General features: G+C 40.4%; 1 pseudogene; it reads right to left on the bottom strand.

Annotated features, from left to right (window-relative positions):
* Positions 1 to 24,357, bottom strand: part of LOC100465066 — a 62,880-nt pseudogene extending 38,523 nt beyond the window's left edge.
* Positions 24,358 to 27,340: the final 2,983 nt, after the last annotated feature.

Below are 27,340 nucleotides of genomic sequence, written 5' to 3'. Positions count from 1 at the left end.
TTGACGGGGAAGCAATGTGTTTAATTAGACTTGAATTCTCTGCCCTGGGAAATCGCTTTATAGAAGCTGGGCTTGGTTTGAACATAACTCAGTATTTTGAAGTAGAAAGTTAAGTGCTACAGCTCATCTGGAAGAAATTACACATAATGGCATCAAGTTCACCAGCAGTAATAGGAGATATGGTGTCCTCCGGTGGGTGATAAAATGGGATAAATGCAAGACCATGCTTCCTCGTGGAGTAATTGCAGTGACTATGCATTATGTATTGTGAAGTTATAAAAGAAGAAAAAGTAAACTTTATTGTTGGTGTTAAAGGAGCGAGAGAGAAAAGAGGAAATGCTGCATAAAATACCACAGCTGCTCTGACCAAATGTGCTTAAAAATGGGCCGCATTTCTTTCTGGAAATACAACTGGAACTATCCTCGGAGGAGCACACTTGTTCTACTCCCAACCATAATTGCAGTAACAGCCCCCTTCAGTGTTTCTGGGTATTCTCTTCCCGAGTAGTCCTAAATCTCAGAGGGGAGGCTGTCTTCTGACCTTTAAACACCTGGGAAAGCTACCCTGAATGCTGCTTTGTCACCCAGCGTTGTGCTAGACACTAGAGGAAGGCATTTGCAGGAGTTGAAACCTTACCAGCAGGACAATTTCCACCTCTGCTGCAAACCCAAACTCAATTACTAGCCAGGCAGTGTTTCCGTCCTCTGAAACCTGCCGTCAGTCTGTGTGCCAGCCTTCCAGAAGTCACTCACTTCCGGTGACCGCAGAAGGGCCGCTTCTGGCAACACCCTCATAACCCACATACTTGTTGCTTGAAAGAGGCCGCTAAGCCCAGAACTCCACTCTGTCATGCTTGGAGGCAAAGTGCTTCAGGAGTGCTTCCTACATTTAATCCAAAGAAGCAAATCCAGGATGATACTTGTTCTTAGTGCCCCTGTTCCAAGCACAGCAGCAACATTTCCATCAGATTTTTATGTTTGCTTCCAAATGATATTACCCAAAAACAGTTCATAACACATCTGACGAGAAGGATGGAGTTAGATAAAGAAGTTAAAAATAGCAAAGACACCCAAATCGACTTCATCTGGGGTAACTACATCGAAACTGTCCATAGATAGCTTGTCAACAGACCCCACCTCTGTGTCCTCACATGGCGAGGAGGAAGGAAGAGAGGGAGGGAGTGAAGACAGTTCTCACTCGAGGCTTACCGTGCTTGTTTTTGATCTTGGCCTTCTTGCAGTCAGAATTATGAGAAAATAATCTCTCAGTGAAGCCACGCCATCTATGGTGTTTTGTGATGGCAGCCTGAGCAGAGGAAGACAAGATTAAAATTGGGATAAACCTGAAATCGAGTCAGTATGCATGGACACTAAGACCAGCCCTGCTGGATTGTGTTACTTAAATTTTGTTTGGTGAATTTTTGAGCAGCTAAACAGTTGTGAGTAATCAGTTTTTTTGTAGAGAAAGGAACAGTAACGCTAGGTGAATCAAACCAGCTGTGTTGCCCTTTTGGAGATCTCGTGATTGATGTTTGTTTACTTGGAAGATGCCACAGAAAATGGCCTCTTAAAACAGGTGTATTGTTCATGTTACATAGATATACCTTAAGAGCAGGAATAAAGAGATATTAAATCACGCAATCACAGAATGTCAGAATTAGAGCCTTTGCGCTTGTCTACCATAGTGGCTTTCAGCCTACACTTGAAGTTCGGATTTGGGGGGAAAGAGATGTGGGCATTTTAGTTGACCCAAGATCAGTTTTGTGAGGTGAGGCTTTCATTCCAGCTTTAACCAGAGTGTCAGTGGACTAATTTGTTTTACATATCCGGACTCTACAAGACTTCATTTGAAGAACTGTTCTCAAACTCTTTGATCTGCATCAGCCTTTCATCTGGCTAATGAGGAAATTCCTGAAGTTAAAGGGCTTACCTTTAGACAAGAGTTATATAGTTTCTTTCAGCGTCTCTGAAGAGATTAACCTTTCTGGCTTTAGCATCAAGACAATGTTAAGGCCTTCCTTCCATCTCTTTTTTTTTTCTCCTTCCCCTCCTCATCAGGAGCCCATTGTTTTGTAAGTGACATTAACTCTAGCGAACTTCCTCCACTCCCAACCTGAGCAAAACATATAGCCTAAAACAAAGGTTGGCCAAGGACAGCCTGTGGGCCAAATCTAGCCCACCACATATATTTTGTAAATAAAGTTTTATTGGAACACAGCCACTGGTATGTGTTTATGTATTGTCTATGCTCTCCTGCTATAACATCAGAACCGAATAGTTGTGATAGGACTACAAATCCTAAATATTTACTATCTGGCCCTTTCAAGGAAAAGTTTGCCAACCCTGGCCTAAACTATCTTGAAAGCTGTCTAGTCTACTGATTACTTAAAATTGAAAGCTACAATTTGGATAAAGTTTGACTCCGATATTTTTCCTTTTTGCTTTGCCAAGTCCTTGGTTAGGTGATCTTATATGTTTCACCAACAGAAAAAGCCACCCTACATCGAGGCAACACTGAGAATCTTTTCAGAAAGCACCGACATCTTAAAGTTATTTTTCTTTTTTGTTATGTCTTATTTCTTTGATTTATAGTCACGCATTGAATATCTTGAGAATTAGTCACCAAGTGTTATTGCCGTCTTTATCCTCTGGGACATATTCAGTTTGACAGTCTAAAAGGAAAATTTGGTATAATGATGATTTTATATATAATTTTAATCTGTTGTAAGTTAGAATGATTTGCCCCAGGCTCTTGCCTAGATCTTGCTATGCTGTGTAGGAACATAGTCAAATTTATTTCCCTTGAGACTATACTGGCAAGCTTAAGTCCGCATCTTCACCAATGAGGAGAGCGGCAGGAGGATATAGTGGTATGGACAAAGGCTTTAGAATCAAACAGAGAAATTATAATTCCGGCCCCAACACTCATTAGGTGTATGTTTTGGGGCAAATGATTTAGTCTCCTGAAGCCTCAGTCTTTATCTATAAAAGAAGAAATTTATTTCTATGGTGGAACTATAAGAAACTGGTGGTGCTGTAGGACTAAACGCGGCCATGTAGGTGAAGCTCCTTTCCAGTATGTGGCACAGAGATGTTTTCAACATTTTAATTACCTTCTTTTCTTCACACTCTCCCCTTCTATCAGGCCTGTTTCATTACTACCATTTTAGAATATAGAAATTCATTACTACTTGAGATAGTAAATATTATGTGAAATAGTTGGTGGTGAAAGCGTAGGTGTAGCTAGCTCGGGGTAATAGAGCAACCATCACCAAAGGCCTTTTCTGAACCTTGACAAAGAGTCTTCAGTTCCGCCACCAGGTGGATCAAGTCCTGAAGTCCAGGTGGGAAAGTGCTATGGTGTAAGTCACAGTCTATGCATGTGTCATGTAGGTCTCCATTTCACATGTGTAAATCGAGCTGGAGAATTGAGACAGTATGTGTATTCTTGGAAAGAACCAAAATATGTGGCTTATTGCCTCATTATTTCAGGTGAATGTGTTTTTAGTAAAAATGTCCTAGAATAATTATTTTTCTTTCTCACTGGGGCATACACAGTCCTTATGGTTTAATTGATTGGATAATTTGTAATCAGATATAATTTGAGCTTCTATTAGTGGCTTCTTTAGGAATCACGTGGATTTTATGACTTTATTATCTCCATCAGAGTTACCACTTTTTTCCCCCTTTATAATAAGAAATTTGTCATTAGCCATTCCTGAGAGGAAAGGAATAGAGAGGGGAGGGAGGGAGGAAACAAACACAGCCTCTACTGGCACTGGCTCAATTCTGATAGCAGCCTTTCTCTACTGCTATTCTGGTGCAAGATTTGTGTTTCCATAGTGACGCACCAGAATCTAAACAATTTGGCTGTACTTTGGTGACTTGGGTCTTAGACGTAGTAGAAGCGTATTTTGTTTAAAAGCTACAAGAAGAACGAGTATCCACTTAAATTAAATAAATATGGTTTGCATGCTCTATGAATTACATTTGCCAACAGAAATAACAGTAAAAAGATGCTTTGTTATTTATCCAAACACATACAAAGCCAAAAGCTTAACGGGCTTTAATCTTTAACAGTTTAAACTAATAAAATTAGGGATAGACATGGCAACTTTCTTAAAATTATTTACCTAATTTGTAATGACCTCAGTGTCTTCTGTGTGTCCTAAATTAAATGTCTCTTGCCTCCATTTGAAGTTGATTTTGGTAGAAAAGTCACATTCAGTTGCATGTGGACCACCAGAGGTCTTGGGTGACTGGGGGAATGGCTGCAGCCAATTTTGCTGGCCCTTTGTAGCAGGTACAGTAACACAGCTGTGGATATGTTCTTCAAATGGACTGTCTCAGCAGCCCTGGGGGTGAACTGCTGGAGAGTAGAACTCTAGAGTCCATCAGCATTGCATGGATAGAGTGGAATTGACAATTGCCTTCTACCTAGGAGACACTTGAGATCTGCCTTTCTCCACTGCAAACTGTCAGTGGGTATGGTGTATTTGTTATTTGGGGCTCAACTATATCCCAGAACGTCGGCCAATGCCTGGAAACTGAGATCAATGGCTACTGGCTCCAGATTCTGTATAGCAGATGCCTAAACTACTGGTGCTTGGTAATTAATTTGGACTTTTCACCCCTGCCTTGTCTTCTGCCTTAGCAATTGAAGTATGTCTTGAATGCTATCTGATGCCACAATTAGCTTTGCTGTATCTTGTATCCATTAAATTGTGCCTCAGTTTTCAAAATCCACTGGTGGTTATTTTATGGCAGGGTTTCTCTGATTGAACCTGGGGACAAGACAATGAAATGTCAAGGAGACACAGAGACCAGAGCTAGCTGTTTGCAACCACATTATGTCCTCTCTCTTCATAGATATTTGAGGTCTAGAGGAGTAGATGGGTTTGTTAGGTAGGCTGGCACCCTAGCTAGGTAACTGGGTACAGTCCTAAGAACCCACAGATGGTATGTGTGCAGCTGAAGAGTAATTGGCTGAGATAGAGCTCTATGGAGTTCGCTGGTCAGTAGTGAGATAGTCTGGAACTGGGTAACAATTATTTAGAATGCTAGCTGCTATATAACAGAAGCTCCCAAATTGCAGTGCCTTAACACAATATAAAGTTTATTTCTCACTTATTTAACAACCCAATGTCTGTGTGTCACAGGTGGCTTTCCATATAATTACTCAGGGACCAGGCTAATTCTGTCCTCTGTTTTGACTTTCCCTTTTCTTTCAGCCAGCACACCGGGAAAGAGAACTATCCCATCCTGGTGGTGACACACACCAGTTCCCCTCACGTTCCTCTGGAAAGAACTAGTTAAGTTATCTGCAGGGAGCTGGGAAATAGTCACGAGCTAGACCATCTTCTCCTCGCCAAGGATCAACATGCAGAGGGAGAGCTTGAATCTTTGATTGAAAATTAGCCATCTTTGCCACAATAACAGATTGAGTAAGGTTGAATCTGAAAGGGAAACAAGATGGAGGAGAGATGCACAAGGAGGAAACAGGGGAGTCTGAAGGAATTTCCCAGGTCAGAGTTCAGATGACTGCAACAAGGTTTATTCAGTTTCTGAAATTTCTTAAAATGTTCTATGAACCATGAAAGAAATAAATGGGTACCAAACAGAAGTAAAAAAAAAAAAAGAAAAGAAAATGTTCTTTCCATTCTTTCATTTATGTTGACCTCTTTACAACTCACCTGGGAGTTAAAGCTTTTTCAGAGTCTTCTCTTCCGCCTCACTGTATATATGCAATGACTTCCTTTTTTTTTTCTTTCAAGCTTTTATTTAAACTCTAGTTAGTTAACATATAGTGTAGTATTACAGTTTCAGGGGTAGAATTTAGAGGTTTATCACTTGCATACAACACCCAGTGCTCATACAACAACTGCCCTCCTTAATGTCTATCACCCCTTTAGCCCATCCCCCCCACCTCCCCTTCAGCGACCTCAGTTTGTTCAGTATTGTTAAGAGTCTCTTGTGGTTTTCCTCCCTCTCTGTTTTTATCTTATTTTATTTTTCCTTCCATTTCCCTGTGTTCATCTGTTTTGTTTCTTAAATTCCACAAATGAGTGAAATTATACGGTATTTGTCTTTCTCTGACTGACTTATTTTGCTTAACATAATACACACTAGTTCCATCCATGTCATTGTGAATGGCAAGATTTCATTCTTTTTGTTAGCTGGGTAATATTACATTATGTACACACACACACACACACCACATCTTCTTTATCCATTCATCAGTCGATGGACATTTTTTGGGCTCTTTCTGTTTTGGCTGTTGTGGACGGTGCTCTTATAAACACTGAGGTGCATGTGCCCCTCGGAATCACTATGTTTGTATCCTTTGGGTAAATACCTAATATTGCAATTGCTGGGTCATAAGGTAGCTCTATTTTTAACTTCTTCAGGAACTTCCATACTGTTTTCCAGAGTGGCTGTACCAGCTTGCATTCTCACCAGCAGTATAAGAGGGATCCCCTTTCTCCACATCCTCACCAACATTTGTTGTTTCCTGTCTTGTTAATTTTAGCCATTCTGACTGGTGTGTGGTAGTATCTCATTGTGGTTTTGATTTGTATTTCCCTGATGATGTGTGATGTTGAGAATTTTTCATGTGTCTGTTAGCTATTTGTATGTTTTCTTTGGAGAAATGTCTGTTCCTGCCTTCTGCCCATTTCTTGACTGGATTTTTCATTTTTGGGTGTTGAGTTTGATAAGTTCTTTATAGATTTTGGATATTAGCCCTTTATCTGATATGTCATTTGCAAATATCTTATCCTATACACATTAATTTCTAAGCAAAGTCCGGTTCAGAGAAGCTGATTGGCTTCAGCTCTCCTTCCCAAATTGTTACCATTATTGTATGCCGGTTATGTACCAGCCCTTTATTAACATTGTCCTACTCAGTCCTCCCAATGACCTAATGAGGTACACATTTGAGCTCTAACATTGTTAGTAAAATATGCTTTAAAGATAACTTATAGGAATAAAGTGGTCTTCTTAGACTTTGCTAGTAAACCCAAACCTAAAACACTAGGAAGAGGCCAAGAAGATTCAGATGGGTAAACTCAATAGCGGGAATTATCTTAGTGAAACACGATAAACAGAATATGAAAAAGTATACTAAACAAAAGTAATAGACTAAACATAAAATTGTTGATTTGTTGTATCTGTTTCCTTAAAAAGCCTCTTAACTATTGTCGTAACCATTCAATCCAGTTCAGCAGAGAAAATATATTATGCCTTCCTCTCCTGGGGTTTCTTTTATTGCTAAACCATTATCATGGCACTGAGAGATTTTTGCAAGGCATAAAAAAGTCACCACAGGCCCACACCATGCTATGACCCAAGTGGTTTTTACAGTTCTTCCCTTAATGTCTATGTCCATATACCTGCAAGTGAATGAGCCATCTTGACACGTACTTGACAAAGTAACATTTCCAGTTTTGTTTCCCTTTGGGTAAATACTAAAATGTTCACAACCAAGTGTGAAATTTTACAATGTAAATATAAATACATATGTATACTAACCGTGGGGAGGAGGCTAAACTGTTGAGTTTATTTATGAAAGGTAGAATCTGAGGTAAATTTATTTTTCTTACGCTTGTCCAGGTTTTGTAATCTTTCTAAAAAGCTATTTATTACATTTTTAAATAAGAAACTATAAGTATTATCTACAGGAGGAAATCTCATTGCAGACCTGGTATTGCTTTTTTTGGAATTCTGAAGGAAATCACTATTTTTCAAAATCAGGTATTTCATTTTTAAGAGAAGCCAGCGACATGTGTCCATTGAAAACAATAGCTTCAAGGGATATCTGGGTGGCTCAGTCAGTTAAGTATCTGACTCTAGATTTCAGCTCAAGTCATGATCTCAGCGTTGTGAGATCAAGTCCCACGTGGGGCTCCACACTGGGTGTGGAGCCTGCTTAAGATTCTTTCTCTCTTCCTCTCCTGCCCCATTCATGCATACACTCTCTCTCAAAAACAATAACAAAAACAAAACAAAAACCCACAACCACAATATCTCAAGAAATAATTTCATTTTAGATTTTGATCATTTACTAAATTCAAGTTTTCATGCCTTCAGTTGAAATTATTTAACAGTAATTTCTGGAGGAAGGTCCATGTTGCATGCCCAGTCTGATAAATTGATAGTTAGGTAGGCCATCTCTAAGATAGCCCCCAGTGATCCCTGCCTCCTGGTTTTCATGTCTTAGTGTAACCCCCTCCCCCTGCATGCAAACAGGACCCAGTGACTCAGAACCAATAAAATACAGTAATAATGATAGAATGTCACTTCTGAGACTAGGTGACAGTGAGTCTATGGCTTCCTCTCTCTCCCTCTCCCTTCCCTTTTGTTTACTAGCTCTGCAAAATGTTGCGAACCATGTCATGAGTTCTCCTATGAAGAGGACCATGTGACTAAGACCTCTGGCCAACAGCCAATAAAGACTAAGGTGGTCTGCTAAATAATGTTAGCTTAGAAACAGAGCTTAATTCAGTTAAGAGAAACCCAGCTAAGCCAAACCTGTATTCCTGACCCACAGAAATTGTGAGGTAATAAATATTTGTTGACTTAGGTCACAACGTTTTAGGGTAATCTGAATACAGCAATAGATAATTAACATAGATTAGCATTGACTACATGAAGTAGGATTCCGCAAAGGGCTTTGAGGCATTGTCTACCCCATAGGGAAGTGTAGTCCATCAGTTATATTTGTCTGCCATGGACACAGAGTGGGAGGAATGGTGATGTGTGTGCTGTTCTTTTACATGATGAACAGAATAGTAGCTGACAGAATGGACTCACTTCGGGGTTTGGGGAAATGCCCTATTATTATTCCACTAATAATTATTAATGTCATAACATAGTCATTGGTCAGATTGGTTGGTGTAGGTCCTGATTTGTATCTTTCTCCTGAGGAATATGGATTACATGATTCAAGGAGACAGTCAGAATCTGGGACAAGGTTCTAGGCAGCCCAAACCAGCCCAGGGGTACTGGTGTTTCCTGGACTAAGCCCCAGAATAGAGATCTAGGCAATGAAAGAGAGTGGAGAAAGAAAATTTTCTTATACTGCCTAATTTGTCTGATGTCAGTCCCAACTTGTGACAGACTTAAGAACTTAGAAGGGCAAGAAAAGTAGCCCAGAAAAGATATCAGTACAGTTCTTACATGTGTTAGAAGGATGTCTGGCTCTGAGGAATTGCCATTTTCCAAATATTGGTACCAAACTATCCTCAGAAGACCTACAAACCCAATGATCATCAACACAGGTCCTAGAGCACTGTTGAAATGAGAATATGTTGCGGGGTTCCAACAGGTCTCTAATGAACATTGGCCTGCTATTCAAAAGGGTGAGAAACCTTAACAAAACTATATTGTGAAAGAAACTGCTTGTTTAAAAGGCCCGTTTCATAGACAACTCAAAGTTCAGATATGTTTCTTGTCACGGATGGGGATATACTTGGCACAACCAAATGCCACATTTTTGAAAGTCTGAAAGGAAGTTTTTTTGTAATTCCTTAAGAATTGAAATAAAAATGAGCTTTCTGTGAGATATGCCTGTGGACTGCTGAGGATATACTTACAGATGAAGCATGAACAATAAGAAAATGTTTATGAAGTTAAGGTATGCTTAACCTATGTTTTAATGTCTAATTTGAAGACTATACTAGAATTTACATGACTAACAAGATATTTAGAGTATTTTCATGGACATTATTTAGAGAAGTAAATGTGTGCGCATGTGTGTTTCTTTAACTCCTGTAGATTAAACTTGCTCTTTACTGAGTTGTTCATGGTTCCTGAAGAATCAACTGTAAGAGGAGCTTGCACATTCTTGTATTTTAAAAAATTCAGAAAATGATAAGAAAATGTGTGAGAAGTTTGAGGTTTCAGTAGTATTTATATTCTGCTTTCTTGTTAAACTATGCTCAATACAAATATGAATATTGCCAAGAACCCCCCCATGAGATTTTTCCTCATGACTGGAACATTCCTTTATTTCTCTTTATTAAAATACTCTAACTTATTCAACATCAGAAACCTTTCCTCATAAGGGAAATATTTTTTTATTGCATTTTCTCTTGCCCCTTTGGAATTCTCTGGAAGGCTTTTTGTCATACAAGTCCTTTGAGAGACACAAACACATCTTTACACAAGCTGAGAAAAAAAAAATGTCTTATTTACAGGAAGTTGAGAAGAGAAATACTAATCATTTCCTTAGCTTAGACCAGGCAAGTACAATGGAGACAGCGAAAAGGAACTAGTGTGTCAATGACTCTTAAACACTTGTAGTGGAAAGAATGAGGCCATCTTGAGTCTGAATCTGGATTTTTGGCTTGGCGCTGACACATGAATGTACCCCTTAGGAAGTTAATGGTTTCCTTCATTTTACTGATAGAGGAGAGGTAAAAGATGCTTTCCCCAACAGTTTCAAAGCAGACTTGATTGTTTTAAGCCCAAGAATAGCATATCTAGTTACTCGGTCTGATATTTTCTCCAGTTGTTTTCTGGACAGAATCTCAGATGCTGGCAGGTTTGGATCATAAGAGCGTGTGAGCTCCTCATCCCATGTGGCTCCTGTCCAACCCCCCTCGTCCCTTCTCTATCGGTTTGATCATCTGCCTCTTCACAATAGAGTCTGTCATTGAAAATTGGATTCAAGTTGAGTTTCACCTGGAAATATTTGCCTCACAGAATTTATGCAATTGAAGATGATTAAGGTGTTCAATTCTTGTCTGGCCGGTTAAACAGCCCCCAAGTGGCGAAGCAGGTCCATCTGCTTCCTCGATCTTATGGAGTCCTGTGGTTCCATTAGAATCCATTCCACCATGCGTACAGATTATGGATTCCACATCTTCCTGACCATAGAACATATTATTTCTTAATAAGGGTCCAAAGGAAATATAGGCACTTTTCATGCCACTCAGAGGAGTGAGCTCTGGGGTGGCTTTGGTTGGTGCCACCAGAGCTGTGGATGTGTTTTCTAGGGGGTTAGGAAGCAGAGTCAGGCTCTCAGCCAGCCCAGTAGAAACACAATTAGACATAGAATACCCTACGAAAGTCCTAAGAAAGCAATAAAATGAAAAGAACAGCTTTTAGTTTTAGTACATAAAATCCTGACCCCAAACTAAATCCATTTATTCAGGGGCTGTTTGAGCAGAAGGGGCAATAGAGAGGCTTTCCTTTGTGGGTCTGAACCCACAATAGCAAGAAGTGAGACTTGATGTTCTTCGAAGTTCCTAGATGCCTCGTTCATAGATTTTGGCTGACTGAAAACCCAGTTCTAAGGAAGAGGCATAAGAAAGATGATTACGTGGTTGAGTAATGTAATTTGCCCCTCCCAATTACTGGCACCACCAAGCACCTGGTTGCTCAGTTGCCCTGAATTGGAAATTATCCTTAATGCCTTCCTCTGTCAACCCGGAAATCCAATTAGCCACCAAAAAAATATTGATATCACCTCCAAAATCTATCTCAAATGAATCCATTTCTCTTCATCTCCTTTGTCACCACCCTAGTTTTGTCTGTCAGCTTTTAATTGAACTATTGTGGAGCCTTCTAGTCTTCACTATCTGTTTTTTAAAATTTATTCTTAATAAAAATTATGTATATTTAAGGTATACAACATGATTTGATACACATAGTGAAATGATTACCACTGTCAAACTAATTAGCACATTTTCTCCTGTAGTTATTGTGTATGTGTGTGATGGGACCACCTGAAATCTCTCTCAGCAAATTGCCGGTATTCAGTATGGTATTATTAACTGTTGTTCAGTCCAGCCCCTAGAACAGCCCAGGAGCTTCTAAAATGCAAATCTGATCCTATCAGTACTCTGCTTGTTTCCTGTTGTTTTTAGGCTCAACATTGGTGTGCCTGATACTTAGTGGCCATTCAGTAAAAGAATGACTGAATGAATTAACCCATTTTGGCTAATCATATTTTATGGTCTACATAAATAGCATGAATTTTTTTTGGAGATTTTGAATAAGGCAGATTTCATGTACTCAGAACGGACTTTCTGGCTCCGTATTATATAAAAACTGCCCAAACACCTTCAAAATTATTATGTTTTGGGGTCATTTATAGCAACAAATCATCATTTTGTAAAGCATACTGTTCTTCAGATAGTGAAACATATTGTTCTGTATGTTGTTACCCTCTTATATAGGGGAGAGTAGAAGAAGAATGGTCTCAATAGCTCATACATCAAAAGTCTGTTTAAATTTTTTGCCAAGAGTAATAAAACACACTGCTTATTCCTTTCTTTTTCCTACCTGTCTTTGCTCTTTTTCTGTTCCCCAGAGGCAACTCTTTCATTTTTTAAGTTGATTTTTAAGCTATTTCTATTTCTATTTCGTTGACATGTTTATAGTGATATTTCTTGATTTTTGAAACAAAAAAATTTCTAGATTACCTCTTGATGTAGAGAGATCTAATACACAACCTTCATTTCACAACCACCTCCAGTGCACTTGCCCCCCGCACCTTCACTCAATATAATTATATCAGAATTTGGTTATATCAGTATTTAGTGTTTACAGCATCAGGACTATGAAAATGCTATTTCTGTGTGCATCACCTAATATATTGTGTCATGTTTTCTTTCTTGCCTCCTTTTTACAGTTAATATTTACAACTTTTTTTCTTTTCTGTGTGCTTATCACGATACTCTGACAGTGTTGGAAACCTCTTTTCTCTGTGATCAGACGTACTAGGTAATCTTCATCAATTACATTGTTTTCTCCTTTGAGAGCAATCTTTTCCTGGCCAATCTGAGATATTTTATTTTAAGCCTGCTATGCAGTTTAAATCCCAGAACTTCCCCCCAGAAATATCTTTCACTTTTTCCCCCACCCCTGAAAAATTCTAGAAATACCTTTCACTTCTTTCTTTCTCTCTTTTTTTCCCTCTGGTTGGATTAGATCCCTTTTTTCCTGATGGAATACCCTCTGTTTTGAATACCCATCCTCTAGTAGCTTTCTGACCTCGTGTCTTTGAACATATCTTTATCCTACTGTTAAACATACATCATGGTTTCATTGAGGATGGAATTCCAGGCTGAAAGTAATTTTCCTTAGACATTTTAAAGACATGACTCCATTGTTCCCTGGTTTCCAGTATTCCAGACACTGATGATATTATTTCTGATTATTTGTAAATGACCTCTCTATTTTTTCTCCCCTGGGACCTTCTCAGATATTCTCTTTAAACCCACAACTGTGGGATTTGACAATTATGTGCATTAGTGAGGGTTTTCAGCCACTAAGCGGAGGCTTCAATGGATACTCTTCTTATAGAAACATAGGTTTTAAGAAGTTTTTGTATTTTATTTCTTAATATTGCTCCCCTCTCCATTTTTCCTATACTTTCTGGTATTTGAATTACCCAGGTTAGTCTTCTAATTTTTTTTTTTCCTTTGGCGAGAGAGAGAGAAAGAGAGAGCACGCACACGTGCACATGAGCATGCATGAGCAGGAGGGAAGGGGCAAAGTATAGAGGCGAAGAGAAAATCCCAAGCGGGCTTCACGCTCAGCCAGCACAGAGCCTGACATGGGGCTTGGTCCCACGACTCTGAGATCACGATCTGAGCTGAAACCAAGAGTTAGAGGCTCAACCAACTGAGCCATCCAGGCGCCCCTTCTTAAATATTTTTTTAATCTCTCAGTTATTTTATTCTTCTTGGGGGAGCTTTGAGATCTTCCCAATTGTATTTTCCAGTGTGTGTATGTGTGTGTATTCCTGCTTTCACATGTTTTTAGTTTTTAAGAGCTATTTTTGAAATGATATGAATGTTCCTTTTTATAGCATATTTTCCTCTCTGGAGAAATTAATTACAGTTTTAAAGGAATCTCTCCCTCTCTTTGTCTCTGTCGCTTCTGAATTCCCTTTCTCTTCAGTAGAGGCTTTTTACTAATGTTTAGTCTGTGAATATGTGTATGTTTCAGAGTGAGGTACACACGCAAAGCTGGTGTGTTTTGTATGTGCAGGGCTTTTGAACTGGTGAGCTTTACTGTAGAAGGTTTAGCTGGGGATCCAGCCATTTGGGGACTCCACTTTCTCTGCTAACTCAGGGATTTCCACTTTATAAAAACAAATGGCATCTCTTGTCTATTGTACTTTTTATCTCTTGGTCTTTTTTTATTGTCGGCTTAGCGTTTGCATTTACTTATTTTCGTACATTAGCAATGCCCTGCAAGATATTACACATTTTATGTTAAATAAGATGTACAGAGCGTTGTATTTTAAGTTCACATGGTGTGGAGGTGAACCTCTAACAGGGAGGTGTCAGTTCTTGAAGAGAGGGTGAGGGTGCCATTTTATACTTCATAAAGACAGTGACCCTTGGCTAGGTCTTGAGAGATGAAGAGGCATTTGTTGAACAGACAGGAGACTGAAAATCATACGATGCACATGACAGAACAAGAATGAAGGGCCAGGCTATCACAGAGCATAGCCTTCTCCACAGAACTGCAAGCTGGAACAGCATGTGTTCAGGCAGTGGGTAAGAGGGAGGAAGGAAGCTCCAGAGTTAATCACGTTCAGGTGATAGAACTCCTGCTCCATTCTGAAGTTCTGTGCAAAGCATCATGGGTAATAAAAAGTGAGACTCCATTTCTTCCCTAAGCAGCTCAAAGTCTCTTAGGGAAGGAAAGATATAAAAAACAAATGGCAATCATGCTGGGCATAACTGTGTGAACTGAAATCTTTTTTTCCAAGAAAAAGAGATTGCATCTGATAGAAAAGGTTTGGTGGTGTAAGAAACATTTGTAAGCCTTCACATTTAGATGAAGGAGTTTTGGCAAGAACAAACCGAGACGGAAAGGAATTAGCATTGTGCTGGACATGGAAAGGATAGTTGGAAAGCAGGAGTCCAATCTGGTTGGGACACGGTGCCGGGGGTGGGGGGGCCAAGATAAATCTGATGGTGGGCTGGGCCATGGGGTGGATGGTCTTGGATGCCAGACTTGGAAGGTCTGTGCTGCATTTTGAACACCAAGAGGATTTGTGCACACAGTGAATCTACTTAAGATGGCAGTTTACGTCCTGAGGTACATCGTCCTCGCTCTTCCATGTTCTTGGTGAATGCCCTTCCTTCGTCTTTGAGCATGAAACATCTTGACAAGTAGTAATCTCTTGTTTTCCTCCTTATGTCCATCCTCTCTTTTAATTCATTCTTCACAGCTTATCCATTGAGCTCTAAAAATGCAAGTTGAATAATCTCCCTGCTTTTCATGGCCAACCGCTGCCCTTGGTATGAAATTCAGTTTTTGTATAGTGGCCTACACAATCCCAGAGCCTCTGGCTCCTGACCACATCCTGGACTTCATGCTATCCCACTTTTCTTGTCACTCTTTACCTTCCATTCAAATGTACAATTGTTCTCCCTTCTATTCCCTTAAGGTGAAGAGCTTACTCCTATACCTGGGCTTTGGTACTTGCTGTTCCCTCTACCTGGGACACTCCTTTTCTTAGCTCTTTGCATACATAATTGGTGCCTATGTGGTTTTAGGTGTCAGATAAAATGTTATTTCCCCAAAGTCGCTTTTTCCTGGCCATCCTACTGAAACTACCCTCTGCCCCTTCCTCCTCTCACTCCGTGGCATTGCCCAATCTATTTTCTTTGGAGCGCTTTTCTTCTTGTGTAATTATGTTGTTTAATTACACGGTTTAACTGTTAGTTACCTGTTTCTCATCCCACTAGAATTACCCCTCCAGAATTCAGAGATGTTGTCTTCCGTATTTTCTGCTGTATCCCTAATGCCTAACATAGTGTTTAGCATATAATACTCAATAAATGCTTGTGGAATAAAGAAAAAATGGAGAAGTTGTTATATTGAAATGTCCCTCTTCATTCTTGTCACATTAACTACATGAATTTTGAGTGGATCCTTAATCTTTTTAATCAACTCATTTCTTTCATTATTTTTATTTCCTATCTTTCCTTATATCTATAAATAATTATCTGCTACGCTATAAGCTCCATGAGGAAAGAGAACAGGTCTCTGTCTTTGAACGTATTACTCTTGGTGTCTTAGCCATAGTAGATGCTCAATAAATGCTTTAAAGATGCCTGCACGATGAGGAAGCTATGTAAGGAAGTAAGAGGTGAATGGTGGGACTCTTTTGCAGGGAGGCAGGGGATTTGTTTCTAGTCTCCCGTAAAACATTTAACTGATGATGATTATGATTAGTTATTCCTTGTCCTGGCTCTGTGGATAAGTGGGTCTTTGACCTTGGGCATACAGATACACTGCAGATGAAAAATTAAAATTCAGAAGTACGTATCTGTTACTTTGAGTGTGGAGTAACTGTATCAGAACTCCCTGGGGTGCACATTAAACATGCAGCTGTTTTTTGTTTTTTGTTTTTTTGTTGTTTGTTTTTTAGGGTCTCTACCTGAATTTCCACTTGCCCAGCATCTCTGAGACTGGGGTGTGGGGATCTCAATTTTTAAAAAGCTCTTTCAGTAATTCTTATACAGACCAAAGTCTGAGAAACACTGTTGACGGCTTGTATTACATGATCTTCTGTGAGTCTGAATTCTGCTAGTTGACTGCAGGAGTGTCTGTCTATTGGCCATCTGGTGAGAGAAAGGCAGAGCCATATTCTTTAGTTATTGCTCATGGAGATTGCTGTTGCAGGAAGTTTGCTAGTAATTCTTGTCAGCTGCTAAGCAAGGTGCTGTTTCTCGTGAGTAATGGTCTGCTCTTTGCATTATATTGTATTAAATTCCTTTATTTCTCATGTTTTGTGTCTCAAAAATAAAACTGTGGTATCGTCATTTCTCTTAGGAAATATTTCTGCTTATATAGATCACAGAGTTCATGAGTCAGAGTCTTCAAATATATAACTTTTGGGGAGTAACCCACGTATTTGGGGAAGCTGCTTGAACTTCTTCCAGTTACGGTTCCAAGTTGGTATGTTGCTGCTGTGAATTGTGCAGCATGAGTACAAAACGGAGGAGTGGGAATTCAGTGGTCACTGGGGGCGGGTGAAGACCAACTGGGGAGGCAGAATATATGATACAAAAAATGAAAAAAAATTCCAACAAGGACTAATTTTCCTCAAATTCAGGGAAGGTGTCGGGGAGAGGGGAAATTGAATGAGCAGTAAGTGCCGACAGTGTTGGCGTGAAGGCAGGGGCGTAAAGAGGTTGCCTGCTGAATGGCCGCACAGGTGCAGGAATGGGGCAGAAGTGGGCGCAGGAGGAGAAGTAGTTTTTTCTGGAAGCCCAACTCCAAGGGAATTAATTTCTGTCTGCATCCAATATTCAGCATGTTTAATAGAGTTCTAGAAAATGCTTATAAGCTGAAAATGGAAGCAAGGCACGCTCAAGAAATTGTACAGATATTTGAGAAAATGATGACCCTCTAAGGATTTTGTAAGAGGGAAATATTTTTCATTCTCAGTTTTTCAGACTGAGACTAGCCAGGAATTTAATGTCTATGTACCATCTACCCACTTCATGTTTGAGCCAGACACAATGGTTTCTATTAATTCAAACTTTTAATATAACCTGGCTGAGAACTCGTGTCTTATGTTTCAGATATTCCCAGGAATGCTAAGAATCACTCAACAAAAGCTCTAGAAATTACACTGGAGACTCATCAAAGCTTGCATTTATGCATAAACTAAATAATTACCAAGAATAATGACAGTAACAATATCAGTGCCACAATTTTACAATTTATAAGGCATTTATTCACTTTTGTCATCTTCAGGTCCTTGCATCATCTCATTTAATCCTCACCATGGTCTGGTAAGGTAGGTCTTCCCTCCTAACACCTCAAAGAGGTACAAATGATTTGCCTAAAGTACAACTACTACTCAGCGGTTTGGATGCAGAAGGAAGTAGTTGTCCACCTTGGCATCAGGGGAGGCTTACACCCAGCCTCCTCTGTGCTTTGAAGTTACCTAGGAGTTGCGAGGTCCTGGATAGGTGGAATTTTCCCTTTTGAACCCTCGGTCCCATCTTCAATGGTCTATGGTAGACACTCCGAAGGAGAAACAGAATATAGGAAAACGTTGGAACGGTGTGTTGGCCGACACCCAAGACGTTGCTGGGAGCTTTGGAATGGTCAGGGCCTGATAGCTCCCCTTTGCCGGATAGGGAAACGGATAGCTTGAAGGGAGCCTCGTGTCAGAGCCCAGAGAGAGCCCAGAGAGACTGGTTCGAGGACCAGTCTCAGCGTCACTTTTCTAGCAGCACCTGGCCCCTCTGCGGTGACATACTAGACTGTTTCTGTACTTTAGTAATGCATCCTGCTGATTTTCTAGTCCGTATTTTCTGTAGGACTTATCAGCCTACATACTTATGAGCCGAAGGGGATCACAGGCTAGTTCATGGGAAGTGGGGCAAGAGTCTGGCTCCGATTTGCCGCTGTGCTGTGCCAGTTGCCGCTGGTCTGTAGCAGAGAACTGACAGAGAGCGTGAGTTCCTCGCTGAGGAAAAGGGAGAGTGTGGCTGTGTAAGAGATGTTGGGAAGGGACGTCTTCTGCAATCAGTGAAGGGCATCGAGTCAGGACAAGAAAAATGCAACTGCCACATCAAGGGAGAATCTCGGCAGTTGATTTGGAAGGTTAACAGCATGGAACAGTATATTTATGACTTTCCAATTCCAGAAAAATGAAGCCATTAAGTGCACAACAGAGGACAAATCATTGGAGGAGACAGGAGTAGTCTCCACTGTCAGCACGTACCGCTTACCCAATTTACCCTTTCCCCAAGACCTTCCCTGAGTCGAGTCTCCGGCCCAGAGCTCCTCCCTGACTTCTCTGTCTCCCAAGGTTCATCCATGGGCAGGATCCTCGGCACCAGTGTGCCCAGTGTGGCAGACAGGCCATAGAGAGCTGCCTGTGTGTTTCCTAGTTCAGGAAGACCTATTAATGAAAGACTCACACCGCTCACCATGCCACTAAAAGCCCCAATTTGCCTTTTGAATGCAGAGAGCAGGGTGTAAAGACCTACAACCGCACTGCGGTGTGAAAGTATATGAGCTGTAGAAAAGCAGCTCTTGGTGAATTGCACATCCTTTCTTTTCAATGTGCCATAGGTCATCTAGATGAAAAAAATCAGAGCTTTGGGAAGTCATCTATTCCTGCAGCCTGTTTCCCACGTGGAACCCTAATCACCTCTGCTGCAGTGAATCTGAGGCCTTGGCAGTGGCTGGGTATGACTTTCGGGGCTTAGACCTCCAAGCACGGCAATACCCAGCAGGAGCAGATGGACTTCTAAGCAACCAGACAATAATTTCCTAATGCAAGTGCTGGGAGCCGGAGCCAAGCACGTTCCACTTCTTACCCTCCCCACAGTGCAGAGATTGATGACCAGAACATGAGGTTTTCCAAGATAACGTATGCAAGCAACCTACTTACAGCAGGCTTTTTTTTTTTTTTTAAGTGTCACCATCTCTCTTTACTTGGCAAGTGGAGCCAGCCATTAGTAAGACTATCCAACCTTGACCCACAAGGCATGACAGAAAGCTTGAGGGGTAAAGCCTCCAGTGGACAGCAAAGAGGATAATTTGAATACACCTTATATGTCCTCCTTACTTTAGGTTAGTATGACTAATGCATGGGACTTTATCCACACTTTGTTTCAATGAGGCAATGATTGGAAAAGCAAGAGAGTGGCTGGCCCCTAGAAGCCCTACTATAATAAAATCATTGTTGGTAAAATCTGGTATGAATAGAATGAGGGTTAACACTGCTATTATTAATAATGATTATAGTCATTAGTCATTATAGTCATTGTCGGGTTTGTGGAATAAGAGATCACAATGTGGTGCAAAGAAAAAGAAGGCTGACATGCCCAAGATTTAAAGAGACTGAACCCATAAAAATCTATTCATTTTTTCCAGCTTTATTGAAGTATAATTGACAAATAAAGATTGTATATAAGTATACAATGTAATGTTTTATTGTAAGTATTTATTGTGAAATGATTACCACAATTGATCTAATTAACATATCCATTACCTCACATAGTACCTTGTGTGTGATTAGAACACTTAAGATCTACTTAGCAAACTTCCCGTGTGTAATACATCATTAACTATAGTCACCATACTGTACATTAGGTCTCCATAACTTATAACTGAAAGTTCTACCCTTTGATGGACATCTCCTATTTCCCCTACCCCTCAGTCCCCTGTGACCACTCTTCTGTTTCTTTTTTTTTTTTTTAAGATTTTATTTATTTATTTGACAGAGAGACAGCCAGCGAGAGAGGGAACACAAGCAGGGGGAGTGAGAGAGGAAGAAGCAGGCTCATAGCGGAGGAGCCTGATGTGGGGCTCGATCCCAGAACGCTGGGATCACACCCTGGGCCGAAGGCAGACACTTAACGACTGCGCCACCTGGGCGCCCCCCACTCTTCTGTTTCTATGTGTTTAGTTTTCATAGACTACATATACGNATGTGGGGCTCGATCCCAGAACGCTGGGATCACGCCCTGGGCCGAAGGCAGACACTTAACGACTGCGCCACCTGGGCGCCCCCCGCTCTTCTGTTTCTATGTGTTTAGTTTTCATAGACTACATATACGAGTGAGCTCATACAGTATTTGTTTTTCATGGTCTAGCTTATTTCACTTAGCATAATATCCTCTAGGTTCATCCATATTGTCACAAATGGCAGGATTTCCTTCTTTTTTATGGCTATATAGCATTCTAGTCTATAATTTTCTTTATCCGTTCATCTGTCAACAGACATTGGAAGTTGTTTACATATCTCGGCTATTGTGAATAATGCTTCAGTGAACTTGCGAATTCAGATCTCTCTTTGAGAGACTGATTTTGTTTCCTTTGGAAAAGGAGTGGGATTGCTGGATCATGTGTTAGCTCTATTTTTTAATTTTTGTAGGAAACGCCATAGTGTCACACATTGTGGCTGTACCAATTTACATTCCTATCAACACTGTACAAAGGTTTCCTTTTCTCTATATTCTCANGGATCATGTGTTAGCTCTATTTTTTAATTTTTGTAGGAAACGCCATAGTGTCACACATTGTGGCTGTACCAACTTACATTCCCATCAACACTGTACAAAGGTTTCCTTTTCTCTATATTCTCACCTATTCTCACCGACACTCGTTATCTCTTGTCTTTTGAAAAATAACCATTCTAAGAGGTGTGAGCTGATATCTCATTGTGGTTTTGATTTGCATTTTCCTAATTATTAGTGATGTTGAAAATCTTTTCATCTACCTCTCAGTTATTTGTATGTCCTCTTTGGAAAAATGTCTGTTTAGGTCAGTTGTCCATTTTTAATAGAATTTTTGTTTTGCCTTGTTTTTAGTCTTGTTTGGTTTTTGTTTTTGTTTTGCTATTGAGTTGTAGGAGTTCCTTATATATTTTGGATATCAACCCATTATTGAATATGTGGTTTGCAAATACCTTTTCCCCTTCTATAGGTTGCTTTTTCATTTTGATCACTTTCTTTGCTGTGTAGTAACTTTTTAGATGTTCCTCTTGTGTTTTTGTTTTAGCTTTTGTTTCCTGAGCTTCTCGTGTCCTAGCCAAATAATCATTGCCAAGACCAACGTCAAGGAGATTTTTCCCTATATTTTCCTCTAGGTGTTGTAGGGTTTCAGGTCTTTTCAGTCTTTAATTTATTTTTAATTGATTTTTGTGTATGGTGTTAGATAAGGGTCCAGTTTCCTTCTTTGACACGTGCCTAGCCCTCCACACCACAAAACCATGGGACCTGAAGTAGCCCTGTGACCCACCTCCAGTCCCACTTTACTGCCACTTCAGAGTTGGTCCTGATCTCATACGGACCCGGCAGGAGACACCCATCCATGCCCCTGGTAACAGGCCTGTTAACCAGCAGCTGGTGACCTAGATCCAGTCTTACTTGACTGATACTCTGGAGGCAATCCCATCAGTAAGGAGACCTGGCAGGAGAAGGTCTTTGCCTGTTTTAAAAGAAAAAAGAGTCCGTAAATACGGACAGAAGCTCATTCAAATGCACAGACTCCAGTGCGAAGCTACATGGATCATGAAGAATCAGGCAAACATGCCATTACCGAAGGAAATTAATAAAGCTCTAGTAACTGACCCTAAAGAAATGGAGAGCAACAAATTGCCTGACAAAGAATTCAAAGTAATTGTCCTAAGGAAGCTCATTGAGGTACAAGAGGACAACAAATTGAGGAAAAATCAATTCTTAAAATACCAACATCTATGTTATTGCTCCCTAAAGAGCTTTGGCGATATAATAGGTTCCTGCAAAACTATTCAATGATGGGGCAGCAGCTCCACGCAATAGGTATTTATAGCAGATAAATTCTTTTCCATAACCATCCAGTCCTATAAAATATTGGACTATCTCTTGCCCTAGCTGTTACCCCTATGCCTCTGGGACCCACTTTCCTGACCTTGTAAAGGGAGCATGAGAAGCTCACACAGGACCCGATGCCTTATGTGGAGAGGGTACAAATAAAAGCTTGTAAAATTTCCAGTGTGCTGGGAAGCTGCATGGAGTTGTGGTAGGACAGGGGCCCTGGCTCACAACGCAAAGCCCAGCTATGAATCAGGAGCTGAGTGACTTTGAGATGCTCCTGAAAATCTCTGAGCTTCAGTTTCCTCCTGTGTAAGAAGGATAATAGTACTGACTTCTCAGAGATGTTGAGAAAATGAGAAGTGAGTGTAGGCAAAGCACGTAGGCAAAGTGGTAGCTCAACAATGATATTTTCTTTCCTTGCTAGTTGCCCCTAATCAGCATTCTTAACTAGTCCCTTAGGACAGTGTTCCCAACCCCTACTTCCCTGCTACCAGTACAACTCATGTCCAACTTACAAATATCTTCCTATTTATATTTTAAAATAGGAGAAGGCTAGGGGCACCTGGGTGGCTCAGCCAGTTAAGCATCCCACTCTTGGTTTTGGCTCAGGTCATGGTTTTGGGATTGAGCCCTGTGTGGGGTTCCATGCACAGCACGGGTCTGCTTGAGATTCTTTCCCTTTCCCCGCCTCTGATCAGCCTCCCTCCCCGCCCACACCTGCAGGTGCACTCTCTCTCTCAAATCTTTAAAAACAAAATATGAGAAGGCTAATAATGAACAATTTTCAAGTAGAGATCTAGATTAAAAATAGAAAGTGTAGAAAGGAGCAGAATGTGCCAACCCAACAGCCAATAAATATATGAAAATTTTCTCTACCTCTGTAGTGTCTAGAGAAATGCAAATTAATGTAAGATATCAATTTAAATCATCAGATGGACAAAAAGAGATAATACCTACTCATGAAATAGCAGGAAAAGGAATACACCCACCCAAGTATCGCTTGAGAAATTATGAATCATTACATCTCTTTTGGAAAGTAAACCAATAGATATCTCTATAGAGAGCTCTTCATATGTATACACACACACACGTATAAACATGTACACATCTTTTGCCACAGTATTCCCGTGTCCCATTTCTGGGACCCTATCTCTTAGAAATAGAAGCACTCGTATAAAGATGATTAATTCAACACTGGAGTAGTAAAATCTAGAAATAATGCAGATACCCATAAAAAAAACCCAGAGGATTCAAATGTTTAGTTGTACCTTCCTTTGGTGGAATATGATGCCACAAGATGAGGCTGTACCACTTTACTTGGAGAGATAGCCGTAATATATTAAGTGAAAATAGCAAGATACAGAAGAATAAACGATTTCGTTTTTGGAAAAAGTGGTAAAAATACCTATAGTATCTATGCACATGTGTGTATGTGAATAAGTATAACATCCTGGAGAAGTCAGTACAAGGAGACGTACTGAGTAACTAACGTCACTTACCTGTGTGATGTGTAGGGATCGCAGAGAAAAGGGGGAGAAGGGAAAACTAGGCAAAACCAAAAGTCTCTACAATATATACTGTGGATCTGTGCATAACCTATGGGGTCCATGATTACCAAGAAACTGCTTACGTGATTTTCCAGATTTTTGGAAAACTATATGTACACGTAAAGAGATGAGTGGAAGGATAGTCACCCNGGAGAATCTCGGCAGTTGATTTGGAAGGTTAACAGCATGGAACAGTATATTTATGACTTTCCAATTCCAGAAAAATGAAGCCATTAAGTGCACAACAGAGGACAAATCATTGGAGGAGACAGGAGTAGTCTCCACTGTCAGCACGTACCGCTTACCCAATTTACCCTTTCCCCAAGACCTTCCCTGAGTCGAGTCTCCGGCCCAGAGCTCCTCCCTGACTTCTCTGTCTCCCAAGGTTCATCCATGGGCAGGATCCTCGGCACCAGTGTGCCCAGTGTGGCAGACAGGCCATAGAGAGCTGCCTGTGTGTTTCCTAGTTCAGGAAGACCTATTAATGAAAGACTCACACCGCTCACCATGCCACTAAAAGCCCCAATTTGCCTTTTGAATGCAGAGAGCAGGGTGTAAAGACCTACAACCGCACTGCGGTGTGAAAGTATATGAGCTGTAGAAAAGCAGCTCTTGGTGAATTGCACATCCTTTCTTTTCAATGTGCCATAGGTCATCTAGATGAAAAAAATCAGAGCTTTGGGAAGTCATCTATTCCTGCAGCCTGTTTCCCACGTGGAACCCTAATCACCTCTGCTGCAGTGAATCTGAGGCCTTGGCAGTGGCTGGGTATGACTTTCGGGGCTTAGACCTCCAAGCACGGCAATACCCAGCAGGAGCAGATGGACTTCTAAGCAACCAGACAATAATTTCCTAATGCAAGTGCTGGGAGCCGGAGCCAAGCACGTTCCACTTCTTACCCTCCCCACAGTGCAGAGATTGATGACCAGAACATGAGGTTTTCCAAGATAACGTATGCAAGCAACCTACTTACAGCAGGCTTTTTTTTTTTTTTTAAGTGTCACCATCTCTCTTTACTTGGCAAGTGGAGCCAGCCATTAGTAAGACTATCCAACCTTGACCCACAAGGCATGACAGAAAGCTTGAGGGGTAAAGCCTCCAGTGGACAGCAAAGAGGATAATTTGAATACACCTTATATGTCCTCCTTACTTTAGGTTAGTATGACTAATGCATGGGACTTTATCCACACTTTGTTTCAATGAGGCAATGATTGGAAAAGCAAGAGAGTGGCTGGCCCCTAGAAGCCCTACTATAATAAAATCATTGTTGGTAAAATCTGGTATGAATAGAATGAGGGTTAACACTGCTATTATTAATAATGATTATAGTCATTAGTCATTATAGTCATTGTCGGGTTTGTGGAATAAGAGATCACAATGTGGTGCAAAGAAAAAGAAGGCTGACATGCCCAAGATTTAAAGAGACTGAACCCATAAAAATCTATTCATTTTTTCCAGCTTTATTGAAGTATAATTGACAAATAAAGATTGTATATAAGTATACAATGTAATGTTTTATTGTAAGTATTTATTGTGAAATGATTACCACAATTGATCTAATTAACATATCCATTACCTCACATAGTACCTTGTGTGTGATTAGAACACTTAAGATCTACTTAGCAAACTTCCCGTGTGTAATACATCATTAACTATAGTCACCATACTGTACATTAGGTCTCCATAACTTATAACTGAAAGTTCTACCCTTTGATGGACATCTCCTATTTCCCCTACCCCTCAGTCCCCTGTGACCACTCTTCTGTTTCTTTTTTTTTTTTTTTAAGATTTTATTTATTTATTTGACAGAGAGACAGCCAGTGAGAGAGGGAACACAAGCAGGGGGAGTGAGAGAGGAAGAAGCAGGCTCATAGCGGAGGAGCCTGATGTGGGGCTCGATCCCAGAACGCTGGGATCACACCCTGGGCCGAAGGCAGACACTTAACGACTGCGCCACCTGGGCGCCCCCCACTCTTCTGTTTCTATGTGTTTAGTTTTCATAGACTACATATACGAGTGAGCTCATACAGTATTTGTTTTTCATGGTCTAGCTTATTTCACTTAGCATAATATCCTCTAGGTTCATCCATATTGTCACAAATGGCAGGATTTCCTTCTTTTTTATGGCTATATAGCATTCTAGTCTATAATTTTCTTTATCCGTTCATCTGTCAACAGACACTGGAAGTTGTTTACATATCTTGGCTATTGTGAATAATGCTTCAGTGAACTTGCGAATTCAGATCTCTCTTTGAGAGACTGATTTTGTTTCCTTTGGAAAAGGAGTGGGATTGCTGGATCATGTGTTAGCTCTATTTTTTAATTTTTGTAGGAAACGCCATAGTGTCACACATTGTGGCTGTACCAACTTACATTCCCATCAACACTGTACAAAGGTTTCCTTTTCTCTATATTCTCACCTATTCTCACCGACACTCGTTATCTCTTGTCTTTTGAAAAATAACCATTCTAAGAGGTGTGAGCTGATATCTCATTGTGGTTTTGATTTGCATTTTCCTAATTATTAGTGATGTTGAAAATCTTTTCATCTACCTCTCAGTTATTTGTATGTCCTCTTTGGAAAAATGTCTGTTTAGGTCAGTTGTCCATTTTTAATAGAATTTTTGTTTTGCCTTGTTTTTAGTCTTCTGTTTGGTTTTTGTTTTTGTTTTGCTATTGAGTTGTAGGAGTTCCTTATATATTTTGGATATCAACCCATTATTGAATATGTGGTTTGCAAATACCTTTTCCCCTTCTATAGGTTGCTTTTTCATTTTGATCACTTTCTTTGCTGTGTAGTAACTTTTTAGATGTTCCTCTTGTGTTTTTGTTTTAGCTTTTGTTTCCTGAGCTTCTCGTGTCCTAGCCAAATAATCATTGCCAAGACCAACGTCAAGGAGATTTTTCCCTATATTTTCCTCTAGGTGTTGTAGGGTTTCAGGTCTTTTCAGTCTTTAATTTATTTTTAATTGATTTTTGTGTATGGTGTTAGATAAGGGTCCAGTTTCCTTCTTTGACACGTGCCTAGCCCTCCACACCACAAAACCATGGGACCTGAAGTAGCCCTGTGACCCACCTCCAGTCCCACTTTACTGCCACTTCAGAGTTGGTCCTGATCTCATACGGACCCGGCAGGAGACACCCATCCATGCCCCTGGTAACAGGCCTGTTAACCAGCAGCTGGTGACCTAGATCCAGTCTTACTTGACTGATACTCTGGAGGCAATCCCATCAGTAAGGAGACCTGGCAGGAGAAGGTCTTTGCCTGTTTTAAAAGAAAAAAGAGTCCGTAAATACGGACAGAAGCTCATTCAAATGCACAGACTCCAGTGCGAAGCTACATGGATCATGAAGAATCAGGCAAACATGCCATTACCGAAGGAAATTAATAAAGCTCTAGTAACTGACCCTAAAGAAATGGAGAGCAACAAATTGCCTGACAAAGAATTCAAAGTAATTGTCCTAAGGAAGCTCATTGAGGTACAAGAGGAC

The sequence above is a fragment of the Ailuropoda melanoleuca genome, chromosome 6 (assembly GCF_002007445.2).
Source record: "Ailuropoda melanoleuca isolate Jingjing chromosome 6, ASM200744v2, whole genome shotgun sequence".
Lineage (NCBI taxonomy): Eukaryota > Metazoa > Chordata > Mammalia > Carnivora > Ursidae > Ailuropoda > Ailuropoda melanoleuca.
Note: the sequence above shows the minus strand (reverse complement) of the source record. Positions and strands in the feature narration are given on the sequence as shown.